At 41.9% G+C, this 17350-nt stretch overlaps 1 protein-coding gene across 1 annotated transcript in view; it reads right to left on the bottom strand.

The window, feature by feature from the left end:
• The window catches only part of SLC5A7 (solute carrier family 5 member 7), a 336327-nt gene that overhangs the window by 160975 nt on the left and 158002 nt on the right, over positions 1 to 17350 (bottom strand). Inside the window, exon 2 of the mRNA XM_033949058.1 lies at positions 13225 to 13297. The gene's annotated coding sequence lies outside the window, so the exon portion shown is untranslated. The remainder of the gene's footprint in view (positions 1 to 13224; positions 13298 to 17350) is intronic.

The raw sequence follows: 17350 nt of genomic DNA, 5'->3' as shown, positions 1-17350 counted from the left end.
GAAAGGCCCCTACTCAGACTGGAGGAGGGTCACGAGTGGTGTTCCGCAGAGGTCGGTACTCGGACCGCTGCTGTTCAATGTATTTATAAATGATCTAGAAACAGGGACGAAGTGCGAAGTAATAAAATTCACAGATGACACCAAACTATTTAGTGGAGTTAGGACTAAAGAGGACTGTGAAGGAGAGTGGGCAACGAGATAGCAGATGAAGTTCAATGTGGAGAAATGTAAAATCTTGCATGTAGGAAACAGAAACCTGAAGTACAGCTATACAATAGGAGGGCTGTTAATGAGTGAGAGCACCCAAGAAAAGGACTTGGGGTAATAGTGGACAACACAATGAAGCCATCGGCACAGTGCGCAGTGGCCGCTAAGAAGGCGAATAGAATGCTAAGTACTATCAAGAAAGGTATTACAACTAGAATGAAAGAAGTTATCCTGCCATTGTATCGGGCGATGGTGCGCCTGCATCTGGAGTACTGCATCCAATATTGGTCGCTATACCTTAAGAAGGATATGGTGATACTCGAGAGGGTTCAGAAAAGAGCAACATGATTGATAAAAGGTATGGAAAACCTTTCATATGCTGAAATATTGGAGAAACTGGGGCTCTTTTCCCTGGAGAAGCAGAGACTTAGAGGGGACATGATAGAGACTTACAAGATCATGAAGGGCATAGAGAAAGTGGAGAGGTACAGATTCTTCAAACTTTCGAAAACTACAAGAATGAGAGGCCATTCGGAAAAATTAAGAGGAGACAGATTCAGAACCAGTGCTAGGAAGTTCTTCTTCACCCAAAGGGTGGTGGACACCTGGAATTCGCTTCCAGAAGGTGTGATAGGACAGAGTATGGTATTGGGGTTCAAGAAGGGATTGGACAATTTCCTGTTGGAAAAGGGGATAGAAGGGTATAGATAGAGGATTACTATACAGGTCCTGGACCTGAGGGGCCGCCACGTGAGCGGACTGCTGGGCATGATGGACCTCTGGTCTGACCCAGCAGAGGCATAGAAACATAGAAAGTGACGGCAGATAAGGGCCAAGGCCCATCAAGTTTGCCCACACCAATGGCCCTCCCCTACCTCCCTTTGTGAAGAGATCCCACCTTTTGATCCCATTTAGCTTTAAAATCAGGCACACTGCTGGTCTAAATTACCTGTATCGGAAGACCATTCCATCGATCCACCACCCTCTCGGTGAAGAAGTATTTCCTGGTGTCGCCATGCAATGTCCCTCCCCTGATTTTCCACTGATGCCCTCGTGTTGACGTGGGTTCCTTGAAGAAGAAGATATCCTCCCCCACCTCAATACGGAGCGTGAGGTATTTGAATGTTTCGATCATGTCCCCTCTCTCCCTGCATTCCTCTAGGGAGTCGAGCTGCAATTTATTCAGCCGTTCCTCATACGGGAGATCCCTGAGCCCTGTGACCATCCGTGTGGCCATTCGCTGGACCGATTCAAGTCTCAGCACTTCTTTGCGGTAATGTGGTCTCCAGAATTGTACACAGTATTCCAGATGGGGTCTCAGCATGGACCTATATAATGGCATTATGACTTCGGGCTTACGGCTAACGAAACTTCTGCGTATGCAACCTATGATTTGTCTGGCCTTAGATGAAGCTTTCTCCACTTGAGTAGCAGTCTTCATGTCCTCACTGATGATTACCCCTAAGTCTCGTTCCGCTACAGTTCTCTCTAGGATCTCACCATTAAGAGTGTACTGCTTATGTTCTTATGTTCTTATGTGTTGTGCATCTCGTATAATTTGTTAACACATTAGGATTCATTGTATCACATTATAGTGCTAATTGTGAATTTTAAATTTCATGGGACAACATTGAAAAAGCCGAAGGGCAAAACATGTTGGAAAAGACATGTCCCCACCTGACGCTGTGAAATGGAAATGAGATAAGTGATTTAAATCATTTGAAATATTGAAAATAAGCAACACTAACCCCCTGCTGGGCGTGATGGACCTCTGGTCTGATCCAGCAGAGGCACTGCTTATGTTCTTATATTCTCTTTTACGAAACTGCAATAGCAGTTTCTAGTGCAGAGAACTACGCTGAATGGTCCACCCTGCTCCCGATGCTCATAGCAACTCTAAGAGCGTCGGGAGCAGCGTGGGCCATTCAGCACGGCTCCCCACGCTAGAAACTGCTATCGCAGTTTCATAAAAGGAGGCCTAAGTTACAATTAAAAATATCAAAAAGTAACATGAGATATTGCAACATTGGAAATCAGCCTCTAGACTCAACTATTCCTTCTGGTGGAACTCTCTATGCTTATACAAATGCTGTTGAGAAACGTTTTCCGCTACTTCAGTATTTTCAAACTCAATTATGGACTCCCATTGATAACTTCGAAAATGATCAGAATGTATAATTTACCAACATATATGTATATTTGATGAGTAGGACACATCTGACTGTGAATGTGCTATCTGTTGACATTTCCTGATAGTTTTGTTGCTTGTTTATTTATATGTTTTTAAACCTCAGTAAAAAGATTGAACTTAAAAAAAGAGGATTTGTGTGTGCAGAAATTGTTGAACATAGTACACAGCTCATGAAGGGCACATCTGAAGATCTTGTAAAATGATACAGAATTATTTGAAATGATACTGTTTTGATAGTGCACATGTTTTAGTAGGTAACTATCGTCATTTGAGTTGGCAATGTTCATATAACTAAAAAGCAAACAGGTCACATGAATACAAAATAATGCTGGAAACTTGGAAAAATTTGTTTGAAATAGAAAATTGTTTCTCATATCCAAGAAAAGCTGAAAATATAAGGAGGATTTCAAATACCAGTAAACAAGTCTTTCTTTTTAATTTAGTATTGCTTCAACTTATTTCTGGTGTGATATCTGGAGACAGAAGCCATCTGGTGGAAAATATAAGCAACTGAAAAAAGCATTATAGAATTTATGCTGAAGGGCATTGATTTAAAAGTAGTTTATGTGCACAAAAATGTACTTTCAAAAGATGTAGAAGAATATGGAATATTTATTTCAATCAGCATACTTTTGTATCTTGTAGAAACCTCTTCCAGGCTATAACATCATTCACTTGGTACTGCCCTCTGCTCTTCATAGTACTGTATTGTAATATTCAGTTAAAACCATACAATTGCAGGATCTACAGGGCAAGAAAGAGACACTGTGGATCAATTTGGAAAGAGGGAATGGTGAATAGATTTACATTGGTGTGATATACAGGCCTCCTTCAGACGGAAAAAGTAGATAGAGATTTAATAGTAGACATTCAGAATATATCTAAAAAAGGGGAAGTCTTGCTAATAGGTGATTTTAACATGCTGGATGTTGATTGGGCTATCCCTATTGTGGGGTCTTCTAGAAGTAGGGAGATCCTGGATTCTCTACAAGGAGAACTGTTCCAGCAGTTGGTAATGGAACCCACGTGGGATGGGGGTCATACTGGACTTAGTGCTTACAAACAGGGAAAGTGTTTCTGATGTTACAGTGGGTAATCATCTGGCATCTAGTACGGTTTAATATTAAGATGGGTACAGAGAGGGCTCATTCAAAAACAAAGGTTCTAGACTTTAAAAAAATTAACTTTGTTCGGATGGGGTTTTACATCAAAGAATTGTTTTCTGAATGGGAAAGTCTGGAAGGAGTGGAAACGTGGGCAAAATTGAAAGGAGTGATTATAAGGGTGACAAACCTTTTTGTGAGGCAAGTAAGTAAAAGTAAGAGGAAAAGAAGGCCGTTTTGGTTCTCAAAAGTAGTAGCTGAGAAGGTAAGGAATAAGAGGTTACCTTTCATAAACTACAAAAGATCGCAGAAAGAGGAAGACAAGCAAAAATATCTGGAAAAGTTAAGAGAGGAAAGCAAAAATGGAAATGGAAGAAAAATGGAGAGACAAGCCATTTTTTAGATATATTAGTAATAGAAAGAAGTGCAAAAGTGGCATTGTGAGACTCAAAGGTGAAGGGGAGGAGTATGTAGAAGCTGATAAAGAAAAGGCCAAATTGCTTAACAAATATTTCTGTTCGGTGTTCATGGCTGAAGCGCCGGGAGTGGGACCGCAGAAGACAAAAGTGAATAGGGATGGAGGAGTAATAGATCTTGATTGATTTTCAGAGGGTTGTGTTCGTGAGGAGCTAGCTAAAATAAAGGTAGACAAAGCGATGGGGCTGGATGGTGTACATCCGAGGGTGCTGAAGGAACTTAGGGTAGTTCTGGTAGCTCCACTGACTGGCCTTTTCAATGAGTCTCTAGAGTCGGGAGTGGTACCGGAGGACTGGAGAAGGGCAGATGTGGTCCCTCTCCACAAAAGTGGAAGTAAGGAAGAAGTAGGGAATTACAGGCCAGTTAGTTTGACTTCTGTGGTAAACAAATTAATGGAAACCCTTTTGAAACAGAGAATGGTCAAGTTTCTGGAATCCTGTGTATTACAGCACTGGGGGCAACATGGATTCACTAGAGGTAGGTCTTGTCAGACAAATCTGATCAATTTCTTTGACTGGGTGACCAGAGAATTGGATAGAGGATGTGCACTAGATGTGGTGTATTTAGATTTTAGCAAAGCCTTTGACAATGTTCCACATAGATGTCTAATAAATAAACTGAGTACCCTTGGGATGAGTTCCAAAGTGACGTGCTGGGTCAGGAACTGTTGAGTGGAAGGCGACAGTGGGTAGTGATCAATGGAGATCGCTCTGAGGAAAGGGATGTTACCAGTGGTGTGCCTCAAGGTTCTGTTCTTGGGTCTGTTCTTTTTAACATTTTTATTTTTTTTAAAGTCAAATCTTTTTATTTAAAGAAAGTAAGAAGAACAGAAACATACAGCAAAATAAATAAATAAGCAACAATAAGAGCAGCAGCAGAGCAACACGACACATATGATGTTACAAGAAGATGGTACAATTCCTAACATCAACAGGAATTATGATATGATGATGTACAGGCAGATCAAGCAACAAAGTCACAGTAGTATTGTAATGAAGACCAGATGTCATGAAATGATCTTTGGGATCCTCTACACTCAGCCAATCGTGATTCATATTTGTAGCACAAAAGTACCATATTCCACCACTGAGTCGTTGGGATTGATGAGGTACATTTCCAATGAAGAAGAATTGTCTTAATGGCTAGACCCATAAGAATATCATATAGAACAGAACATGGGCGAGAGAGTGGAGGATCCAATAAGGTAGATCGTAATATTACCTGGCAATAAGTCATCTTCGGAGATAGAGAGAAAATTCGACCAATAATGTCCCCTACCTCAGACCAAAATGTTGAGGCAATATGACAGTCAAAGAGCATATGCTGGAAAGTTCCCAGATGGGTCTTGCATCGCCAACATTTGTTAGAAGCAGTTGGGGAAGCTCGGTGATGCTTGACAGGTGTCCAGATTGATTTATGAAGAACAAAAAATAAAGATTGTCTGAGAGACGCCGAGTGTAACGGTCTGTTACAGTAACTCCACATCTGCAGCCAGTGTTGTTCGGATACATGAAGATTAAGATCCTGGGACCACTGTCGCTGGATCGATAGGGAAGTATCTGGATCAGCACTTTGTATTATATCATAAATCCTTGACATCAAATGAGGTTTAGTGCTCCATGTATTTAGTAATTTGGTCGTAGGAAAAGATCTCCCTAGCAGACGCTCTAAAGTAGATCCAAATGCCGCATATATACTGTGACGTAGTTGGAGGTATCTGTAAGCCTGATGAGAAGGTAAGTTATACTTGTGCTGTAGTTGAGTGAAGGACATTAAAGTGTTCTTGATCAGAATGTCTCGTAGATACCATATACCCGCATTGATCCAAGATGTCCAATGCACCATATTTAATCCAACAACAATGTTAGGGTTACCCCAAATATTAGAAAAAATAGTGGTATATATCGGGTGTTTTAGAGTAAAACCCAAGGCCAGAACTGCTTTTTGGGTGGTGTGCAAAACCTCCCATTTGGTGAAACATGTAAGAGTTTTAGAATAGATGGCTTCATGTAAGGTATAAGGTAACACTAGGTCTCTCTCTAACTGGTACCAGTAAGGTGCAATAGCACTGGTGGGAGATATAGTCCATATGCTAGCACCCCTCAAGATTGCTGCCGTAGCATATCGACTATATTGAGGGAAATTAACTCCTCCCAGGGAATATGGTTTCTTGAGGGTGGACAGAGCTATACGGGAGGGCTTTCCAGCCCATAAAAACTTAGTCAAGATACGGTCGATCTGTTTGAATAAGGTAGGTGGGAACGGCAATGGTAACATTTGAAGCACATATAATATTTGGGGAGTCACCATCATTCGTATGGTCTCCAATCTACCCCACCATGTCAAGTGCAAAGGGGACCACTGTTGACAAATGGTGTGAAGCTTAGAGATCAGGAGTTTGCTATTATGAACAACCGTATCTTGCCAGGTATTGCAAAATTGAATTCCTAAATATTTAAGAGTCGTGGAGCACCACGTAAGACCATACGGTGCAATCATATCTTGTGTACAGTATATGTTCAGAGGTAACACTTCAGTCTTATCCCAGTTGATGGTATATCCCGAAAGACGACCAAAACTGGAGAGAAGATCGAGTATCGCCGGCAATGATTCAGTAGGGTTGGATACATACAAGAGTACATCATCAGCAAAGGCCGATAAACGCACTTCATTGGGTCCTATCATTATACCAGTGAAGGCTGGGTCAGAATCCAGTCTGCGCAACAAGGGTTCCAGGGCCAGATTGAATAGGAGGGGCGACAAAGGACATCCTTGTCTAGTTCCCCTAAATAAGGAGAAGTAGGAAGAAAGATAACCATCCACATTCAATCTGGCCCTAGGATTTGTATAAAGTATATGGATCATATCTATGAAATCCCGACCTAGGTGAAACCATCTTAGCGTGTAAAATAAGTATTTCCATTCCACATAATCAAAAGCTTTTTCTGCGTCCAAAGACATCACGCATGTCGGAGTGGTAACATTGCGAGCAGCCTGCAATATATGACAAAAAACTCTAGAATTATCTGCTGTCAGTCTACCCTTTACAAAGCCACATTGAGTAGGATGTATAAGCAAAGGAAGGACAGTAGCAAGTCTGTCTGCAAGAAGTTTTGCATATATTTTACAATCATAATTGAGTAGTGATATGGGTCTATAATTTTTTGGAAGCATGGGGTCACGCCCCGGTTTGGGGAAAACTACTATATCTGCTTCAACAAAAGTACCTCCACCTGAGTTGTTATCCAGAAAATTAGAGTATAAGGCGGATAGTTTAGGAATCACAATTTTCCTAAAGACTTTATAAAATCCCAGGGAGAGCCCATCTCCACCCGGCGCCTTGCCAGATTTTAAACCGTCAATGGCCTCACCAATCTCCGCTTCAGTTATCTGATTATTTAACTTTTCTAATAGCTGAGATGGTAAAGCAGGAGGAGACATATCCTTGAAAAAAACGTCAAAATCATCCTCAGAAGGATCTACACCCGAATTATATAAGTGCTCATAAAAAGACCTAAAAGAGTTTGTTATGTCATTTGGATTTGTGATAATAGATGCCGCTGGTTTAAGAGCCCTAATGCGGCCTGCTCTTTTCTTCTGCTTAAGGTAATTGGCCAACAATTTACCCGCTTTGTTACGATGTTCATAATAAAGGGCTCCCTCTTTCACCAGCAGTACACCAGCTCGTTCTGATAATATGGAGTTATACTGAAATTTAAGCTTGCGCAGCCGAAGTAAAGCAGGAGCTGAGGGAGACACGTGATATTCAGTCTCTAATTGTTTTATTTGAGTGTCTAGATTAGTGAGTTCACTTTTTCTCTTTTTGTTTAAATGCGCTGAATATCCTATAATTCGACCTCTCAGATATGCTTTATAAGCATCCCATACAATGTGAAATGATAATTCCCGGGTATCATTATGTGTAAAGTATTCCGTCGTCCATGTATCAACCTGGGATATAAAGTCTGTATCTGAAAGTAAGGCCGCATTAAGGCGCCAGACCGGCTTGGGAGGCGAAGAAGCTGTTAAAGAAAAAGAGACAATGACACCCGAATGGTCAGAGAGTGGGCATGAAACGATGGAAGAAGAACGAACACTATCCAATAGAGAATGAGACAAGAGATAATAATCTAGTCTCATGGCAGAGGCGTGGGGTGCAGACCAAAAAGTATATTCAAGATCCTTTGGATGATAAAGGCGCCAAACATCCCTTAATCCATATGAGTAGATAATGTGTTTGAGGATAGAAACCGTAGGAGGAGGACGGTAAGTAGATTGGGATCTCCTATCTAGATGAGCATCAAGTACTATATTCCAGTCCCCACCTATAATATAGTGGTCAGTGGATATTGTGGCTAGTTCTTTAGCTAAAGAATTAAAAAAGTCAGAGTCAGGTATATTAGGACCATATACAGTGAAGAAAGTATATCGGACTGTATTAATTTCTAGGGTGACTGTAACCCAGCGTCCCTGTGAATCATGAGATGAGTGTATAACCGAGTAATTAAGACGTTTGGACAATAATATGGCCACCCCCCCCTTAGATTTTACTGCAGGGGAAAAGAAACACTGTGAAACCCAATCACGCTTTAGTTTAGCTGATTCAATTGAATTCAATTTAGTTTCTTGCAGAAAGACTATCTGTGCTGAAAGATGTTTGCAGTACAGTAATGTTTTTTTTCGTTTGATAGGATGATTGAGACCCTTAATGTTTAGAGATAATACCTTACATGAAGCCATCAGAAACTATCAGGGAAGCAAAGATGAGAAGCACAAGAAAACCAGACATAAATAAACCGTAGCCTGTGCTGCAGATGTGGAGTCGCAACAGACTCAACAGCAGGATCTGCATGGCTTTGATGCTATGAATCATATGCCAAGTACATGTCAAAGTCGTATTCCACTGTCTAGATTTGGAACCAAAACTAAAAATAGAAAGAAAAAGAAAAACCCCATGCATTCCCACATACATAGAACCCCTCCACCCTCCCCCACACATAACAACTCCCACCCACCCACAAGACAGAAGCCTTGTAATCAACCCGCCCAAAAGGCGACCCGAAGGCCTGCGGAGGGGAAGAGGCACAGCAACAACATGAAGGCTCAGAGTCCTCTCACCCCCCCAGCGATCCCCTTATAAAATGATGAGACAACAGTAAACATCAATTGTGGAAACACAGCACCTACTGCCACTATAACTGGGCTAACATGTAACAGAACAATCAGTTAAGCCCATGCAAATACATCATTATATGCAGTCACACTAAGCAGTTACATAGGCAGAGACTATACAGAACAATAGTATCAGGTATCCATACGTAGAAGTTCTTCTTGCTCCTTCAAAAATTTATCCACTTCGACCGGATCCGTGTAAGTTTTGGTTCTGTTTTGAAAAGTAATTTTAAAGCGTGCAGGAGCCAAAAGCCCATAACGGGCCTCCAACGCACGCAGACGAGGGCGCATGGCTAAGAATTTTCGGCGCCTCTCTGCCGTGTCTTTGGTGTAATCCGCTGAGATATATATCGACTGACCTTGCCATTCCACTTTCTTTATAGATCGCATTTTGTCTAGGATCATGGCAACATGCGGAAAACGCAGCAGTTTTAAAACCATCGGGCGTGCACGCTGGGAGCCCGAGGGCATCTTAGTCGGTACTCTGTGGGCTCTCTCCACCTCTAAAGCCCGATCAAACTTAAGGGAGAGTACCTTGGGAAGCCAGTCTTCAAAGAATTTGCATGCATCCGACCCTTCCGTACCTTCATGTAAACCGTTGACCCGAAGGTTCTGTCTCCTACCACGATTCCCAAGGTCTTCCAGCAGGCTCTCCAGCGCGCGCACAGCTCGGCGATCCATCTTTTGATTAGTGGCGACTTCTTCTATGACCTGGGTTTTGCGTTCCAGAACGAGCAATCTGGTATCCATAGCCGAAAACCGCTCAGTCAAATTAATTATTTCGTGCTTGATATCTTTAATGTCATCTTTACTCTCTGACATCATATTCGATATGAGTTGTAATTGCTCTGAGACGGTCAGGTCAGGATCGCCACGTGGTCGGGCCGCATCTCCCTTTGTAGGCGTCGGTGGGTCCTGTTTAGGCCTTTTTACACCCGAAGTGCCGGCAAAGGCAGCCTCAATTTTACCCTGTTTAGGCTGAGGCATCGTTTCGTTGCAAATGCAGCAGTTTGCAATCGAGTAAAGTTGTTGATTTTGTGCTGTGTATCGGGATCGCTAGCGGGAGCTCGGGACCTAAGCCACCATCTTGTTCGGGCTCTCTAGCGCCCCCCTCTTTTTAACATTTTTATAAATGATATTGCTGAAGGGTTGTCGGGTAAGAGTTGCCTCTTTGTGGATGATACCAAAATCTGCAATAGAGTAGACACGCTGGATGGCGTGAATAACATGAAGAAAGACATGGTGAAGCTTAAAGAATGGTCTGAAATTTGGCAGCTAAAATTTAATGCTAAAAAATACAAGGTCATGCATTTGGGCTGCAAAAACCTGAGGGAACGGTACAGATTAGGGAGTGAAGAGCTTATGTGCACGACAGATGAGCGGGACTTGGGCTACTCCTCCTCTGCTTAGTTGTCTTAGTATAAAATCTATTAATTTTATCCTAGGAAGTATTGTTTTCAGTGATGTAGTAAGGGGGGAGGGGGCGGTCTGCAGTGGGTGCCCTCTTGATAGAGGCACCAGCACCGGTCCTCCTCTATGCCCCTCCTTCCCTGCACCCCACTACCATGCACGTGTGTGTCGTTTCCCTTCCCCCATACCTTTTTAACATTTGTGGCGTGAGTGGCAACACCAACCTGTTGCTCATGCCAGCATTGGGTCTTCTTCTGACATCACTTCCTGGACCCAAAACAGCAGGTTGGGGTTGCTGCTCATGCGTTGAACATTAAAAGGGGTTCAGGAGAAAGGAAGGGGAGTATGCATGTGGCAGGATGGGGCAGGGAAGGAGCGGATGGGGTGGGGTGCAGAGAAGAGGGCAGGGGTGCCACCACCCCAGTCACTTCTCACCCTTGCTACACCACTGATTGTTTTTACTTTTTAGTATAAAATCAAGCACTAAGGCCCTGATTCTCATAGGGATGCTGAAAGTTAGGTGGCAGTAGGCATCCTACCGCTGCCTAACTTAATTGGTTTAATTGTTAATAAATGACACGGTAATTGACCGAATAATTTAAAATCAATCATAAACTAATTTAAAAACATGTAGGAACCTGTAGGCACCTACAGAACAGGCCGTCGATGTGCCATCCACTGAGGCGCCTACCAGTGCCTACAGACAATGTGGGTGTGGCTTGTGTTGGAAGTTACTATAGGCGCCAGTAGAAGTCCATGTGGATGCAATTCTGGTGTAAAGTAGGCACCGGAAATGTAAGTCATTAAAATCCTAGCCTACATTTCCGGCATCTACTTTACATGTGGCTGCGATTCGACAACTGGCACCAGTACATGATTGACACACAACTGGCAATGGTTTTGGAGGCACCGGCTGATACCAATTTCAGTACTGAGACAGTGTTATCTATATTAGACCATCTAAATAGCCTACTGAGCAAGTGCATTGGTGCTTCAGTTTGACTTAAGCAGTGCCTTCGATTTGGTAGATCATCCCAAATTATTAGCTTGTTTGGATGCTTTCAGTGTACAGGGCAATGTTCTCCTGTGGTTTAAAGGGTTCTTGGAATCCAGACACTATCAGGTTAAGTTTAACAATCAGTTTTCCTTTAATTGGAAAAACCTGAGTGGCGTACCTCAGGGTTCCCCACTTTCTCCTACATTATTTAATGTATAATTATCTTCCTTGGGTTATAGCTTGAGTAATCTGGGTATAGAACTGTTCAGCTATGCTGACGATATTACAATTATTATACCTTGTGGAACAGTTCTATCCCATATTTCTCACAAAATTGAATCTGTGTTGAAATTGATGAACTCTTGGATGCAGGATTTCAAACTCAAGCTTAACCCTGATAAGACGAAGTTTTTTGTCTTGTCACCACATAAGATCATTCATGAGCCATCATTAGTATAAATTTTACATTATACACAATTCAACCAACAATTAAAATATTGGGAGTCATTTTGGATCAGCATCTGATCATGAAAAAACAGATAGATGCTGTGGTACATAAGGGTTATTACACGTTATGGAAATTGCGTACCATTAGACCCTATTTTGAGTTCTCTGTTTTTAAACTTCTGGTACAATCTTTGTTACTGAGTCTTTTGGATTATTGTAATATTGTATACGTATTAATTTCCAAGAAAGACATGGTCAGACTTACACTGATTCAGAATACAGCGGTTAGAATGATCTACGGTCTTAAAAATATGACCATGTAACTCTATTTTATTGTGAGTTGCATTGACTACCAATTAAGGCTCGTGTTTTGTTTAAGCTGGGTTGTTTTTGCTATAAGGTTATCTATAAGTACGCTCCATCTTGCATGGCTAATAGATTTTCTTTACCATCGTATAAATATAGTACAACATCCCATGCCCTGTTTACTTTTCCATCAGTACAGGGTTGTAAAAGCAAGAAATGTTTTGACCATACTTTAGCATTCTAGGCGGCTTCCTATGATAGAGAATTTCAATTGCTATTGCTTGGAGCTTGTTCTTATAAAGATTTCAGAACCCAATTGAAAACTCATCTCTTTTCAAAATACTTGGTCAAATAATTTTTCTGTCATTATCAAATTGTCTTTAGTTTAATCTTATGTAAACCATGTAGAACTTGTGGTTATGCGGTCAAGAAGTACGATGTTATGTTATACCAGCACCTATTGCAGAATCCAGCCCAGAAAACAGAATTTCTTCCACCTGTGCCCCTGGCAAAACTTAAGAAAATACGATTACTGGATGTGAACTAAACAAAAAATAACTGCCAGAAGAGGTGGATCTCTAGTGTGTTTTGATGGAGTTAGTTTGCAGTGTAGAGTCCATTAAAAAGTGCACATCAACTTGAGCTCTTAGATGAGGTGTATTTTACTTTAAACTTATCTTTTAGACCTGCCTCTGTCCATCATTTCAGCCAGAATGATTTTTTTTACTACAGGTGCTCATATTATACTTCATAGAGTTCGAGTCACTACCTCTCAACAGAGAAGCAGCCAGCTGTATTCCTGGAAATTTCCACCCACCCCCAATAAATAAATTGACCAGTCATTTCCCCTTATTGTACCTTTCATTTAAAAAAAGATTTATAAGGATATGGAATAATTATTTAAATCAGCATACTTCTGTATCATGTAGAATCCTCCTCCAGGATACATCAGCTTTCACTTGGAGGTGTCCTCTGTTATTCATAATACTGTAATATTAAATTAAACACAAAAGCAAACAAGATCAAATCTTCTGGGAAATACCACAAAAGAATTACTTTGATTTTTTTGTTGTTGTTGTTAGATATCAGGATTGCTATCCATTCAATGCAAAAGTTTCTCATGCAAAAAATTGCCATTTAAATATATGTATATAGTATAGACTCATTTACTAATCTGAATTTGCATATTAATGTAGCTTAATCCATGTATTAAGACATGCAAACCCCATTATTCTCAATGGGGCCTATTTGTTAACTGTTCACTTAACTCAAAATAATGTACATTTCTGCATTATTCCTTTAAGAGCAAATACGCTTTAAAAAACCTACAATAGGATTTATAGAAATAGCTGGTTGCAACAAATCTCCCTATGATTCAATCATTTGTTGCTTTCTGCTCAAGTCTTGGATCTCAGTAGACTTGGACATGATTGACGTCTGTAGTGTATATTTTGAGGGATGACATGGACATATAGCTATGTACTGCAGTCAGCACTGTCTCCTTTATTATTTTGTTGATGGATTATTTTTGTTGTATGTCTGTTGTGTGCTCTAATTGCTGAAGGAAAATATAGCTAAAAGAAATTCAGATGCCATAGGAAAATATGAATTATGGAATATCAGGTTAGGACAGTAATCTCAAACTGAAACCCTTTGCAGGGCCACATTTTGGATTTGTAGGTACTTGGAGGGCCTCAGAAAAAATAGTTAATGTCTTATTAAAGAAATGACAATTTTGCATGCGGTAAATAATTTATAAATCTTTCCTTTTAGCTAAGTCTTAATAATAATATTGTAATTTATAACCAGTGGTGTACCTAGCATATGTGACACCCAGGGCCCATCATTTTTGACACCCCCCCATCTGAACGAAAAACATGATTTTTAGTTACAAGCCACATGTCACACATGAGTACCTAGGAAAAGGCAGCATCTTACATACTGCAGTGAGCAGTACAACATCAATACATCCATTGTAAAAGTAAACAAGCCAGACTAGTACAGATCAATCCTGCAGTCAAGCCTAACAAAAAAACATGTCTTTCGAACACACAGAACACAGAAAACACCTTCGCCTAGTATGGAATATGTAATCACAAACTAACCCCTCCCTCTTTTACAAAACTGTAGTGTGGATTTTAGCCACGGTGGTAACAGCTCTGACGCTCATAGAATTCTGAGCATCAGAGCTGCTACCACCACAGCTGGCGCTAAAAAACGCTCCACAGTTTTGTAAAAAGGGGGATAAACTAGAAATACATAGACAAAGGTTAAATTGAACCAGTAAGAAGCTGGACTCTGCATACAGTGACACATGTCTCCTAAAGCAATAAATAAATATAATTTTTTTTTCTACCTTTGTCTTCTGTGGTTTCTGCTTTCCTCATCGTCTTGTAACTCTCTTCCTTCCATCTACTGTCTGCGGTCTCTCTTCCCCTATATGGCATCTTCTCTCCTTCTATGCCCCTTCCAGAAACTGTGACAACCTAAAGAGAGGGTTTCACTATAACCCTCCCCACGAAATCTTCTATATCCAAACTGTTCAATAAGCTTCCTTCAGGCCCTCAGAGGTGCCACCAGATGCTCAATAATATCTCATAGCAACTGGCTTTACGCCCCCTATCGTCATCGGGTCATTAATTTTTAGAGATTTTTTTTGTGCAATGCTATAGTTTGCTCGTGTGTTCATTCAATAAATAGTTAGTAAAATTTGTTACACTTATCTTGGGTGGTTCAGCCAAGAGGGACAGAGTACTGCCAACATGTTTCACCCTATCCGGGTTTCCTCAGGGCACAATCCCTCAAAACTGTGTAACTCTATACGACGTGGCCACTTTACAGAAACTGTAACATAGTAACATAGTAGATGACGGCAGATAAAGACCCGAATGGTCCATCCAGTCTGCCCAACCTGATTCAATTTAAATTTTTTTATTTTATTTTAATTTTTCTTCTTAGCTATTTCTGGGCAAGAATCCAAAGCTTTACCCGGTACTGTGCTTGGGTTCCAACTGCCAAAATCTCTGTTAAGACTTACTCCAGCCCATCTACACCCTCCCAGCCATTGAAGCCCTCCCCTGCCCATCCTCCACCAAATGGCCATACACAGACACAGACCGTGCAAGTCTGCTCAGTAACTGGCCTAGTTCAATATTTAATATTATTTTCTGATTCTAAATCTTCTGTGTTCATCCCACGCTTCTTTGAACTCAGTCAGTTTTACTCTCCACCACCTCTCTCGGGAGCGCATTCCAGGCATCCACTACCCTCTCCATAAAGTAGAATTTCCTAACATTGCCCCTGAATCTACCACCCCTCAACCTCAAATTATGTCCTCTGGTTTTACCATTTTCCTTTCTCTGGAAAAGATTTTGTTCTACGTTAATACCCTTCAAGTATTTGAACGTCTGAATCATATCTCCCCTGTCTCTCCTTTCCTCTAGGGTATACATATTCAGGGCTTCCAGTCTCTCCTCATACGTCTTCTGGCGCAAGCCTCCTTTCATTTTCGTCGCCCTCCTCTGGACCGCCTCAAGTCTTCTTACGTCTTTCGCCAGATACGGTCTCCAAAACTGAACACAATACTCCAAGTGGGGCCTCACCAATGACCTGTACAGGGGCATCAACAGCTTCTTCCTTCTACTGACCACGCCTCTCTTTATACAGCCCAGCATCCTTCTGGCAGCAGCCACTGCCTTGTCACACTGTTTTTTCGCCTTTAGATCTTCGGACACTATCACCCCAAGATCCCTCTCCCCGTCCGTGCATATCAGCTTCTCTCCTCCCAGCATATACGGTTCCTTCCTATTATTAATCCCCAAATGCATTACTCTGCATTTCTTTGCATTGAATTTTAGTTGCCAGGCAACTGTATGTTTCCCCCTTCCATCTCTCCTTTCACCCCCATTGGTCTGGCATGTCTCTTCTCTCCTTCCCTCTTCCCTTTCCTCTGCAATCCCTTTCCCTTTCTTCCCTCATTTTCCTTTTCAATTTATTTTCTGCATCTGTCTAGATTACGTTCTTACTACCCTCTCATCAATGTCCTTTTTTACTGTCTACCTAAAGCTTGCCACCTCTTTCCCTCACTCTTCCATTGTTTCCCTAACTCAATCCTTTTCTCCCCATCATGTGCCCTCCTTTTATTTATCCCCTCCTTCCATCATGTACCCTCTTTCTCCAATCCTTCCATCTAGTACCTTCTCCTCTCTATGTCCACTTCCATCCAGCGTCTGCTCCCCTCTTTCTCTCCTCCCATTTCCTTCCTGCATTTGCTCTCTTATCTCTCCCATCTGCACTTCCATCCAGCATAGGCTCTCCACTACCATCTAATGTGTGTCCTTTCTCTCGCCATCCACCCCTCTTCAATCAGCATCTTCCCCCTTTTTTCCCTCAAATATCCTTCCCCCTTATGTTTCTCCCCTTTCTCTGTACATCAATTCCATCAGCACCACCCTTCCATACCACCCTGCCCCCTTTCTTTCCCTCCACCACTCTTCCATTCCAGCAATCCTGCTCCTTTCTCTCCCTTCATGCAGTAAGGTCCCACGATGACTGTAGCTGCCGGCTGCCAGTCCACCCCACTCCGACGTACTTGCTCTGGAGCGGACTCAGCAGCCGTATGCTGGAAGGTCCCGTGATGACTCGTCTGCTGGCTCTGCTCCGGAAGAAGTAAGTTACGTCGGAGGGGGTGGACCCGGCAGACGCAGGAAGTTGTGGCAAAGTCTCACAATGACTGCGTCTGACGGGTCCACCCCCTCAGATGTAACTTACTTCTTCCGGAGCAGAGCTGGCACCCCCCCAAGCCGTGCACCCGGGACGGACCTCCCCCCCCGTCCCTCCCTTGGTACACCACTGTTTATAGCTATAAAGACGTATGATCAAGAAACTGTTTAATTTTACTTTTGTGATTATGTTAAACATATCGAGGGCCTCAAAATAGTACCTGGCGGGCTGCATGTGGCCCCTGGGCCACGAGTTTGAGACAACTGGGTTAGGTAGTGTGGTACAGTTGTTTAATAAAGAGTTTTTCTTTACCTTTAT

The sequence above is a fragment of the Geotrypetes seraphini genome, chromosome 6 (assembly GCF_902459505.1).
Source record: "Geotrypetes seraphini chromosome 6, aGeoSer1.1, whole genome shotgun sequence".
Classification (NCBI taxonomy): Eukaryota; Metazoa; Chordata; class Amphibia; order Gymnophiona; family Dermophiidae; genus Geotrypetes; species Geotrypetes seraphini.
Note: the sequence above shows the minus strand (reverse complement) of the source record. Positions and strands in the feature narration are given on the sequence as shown.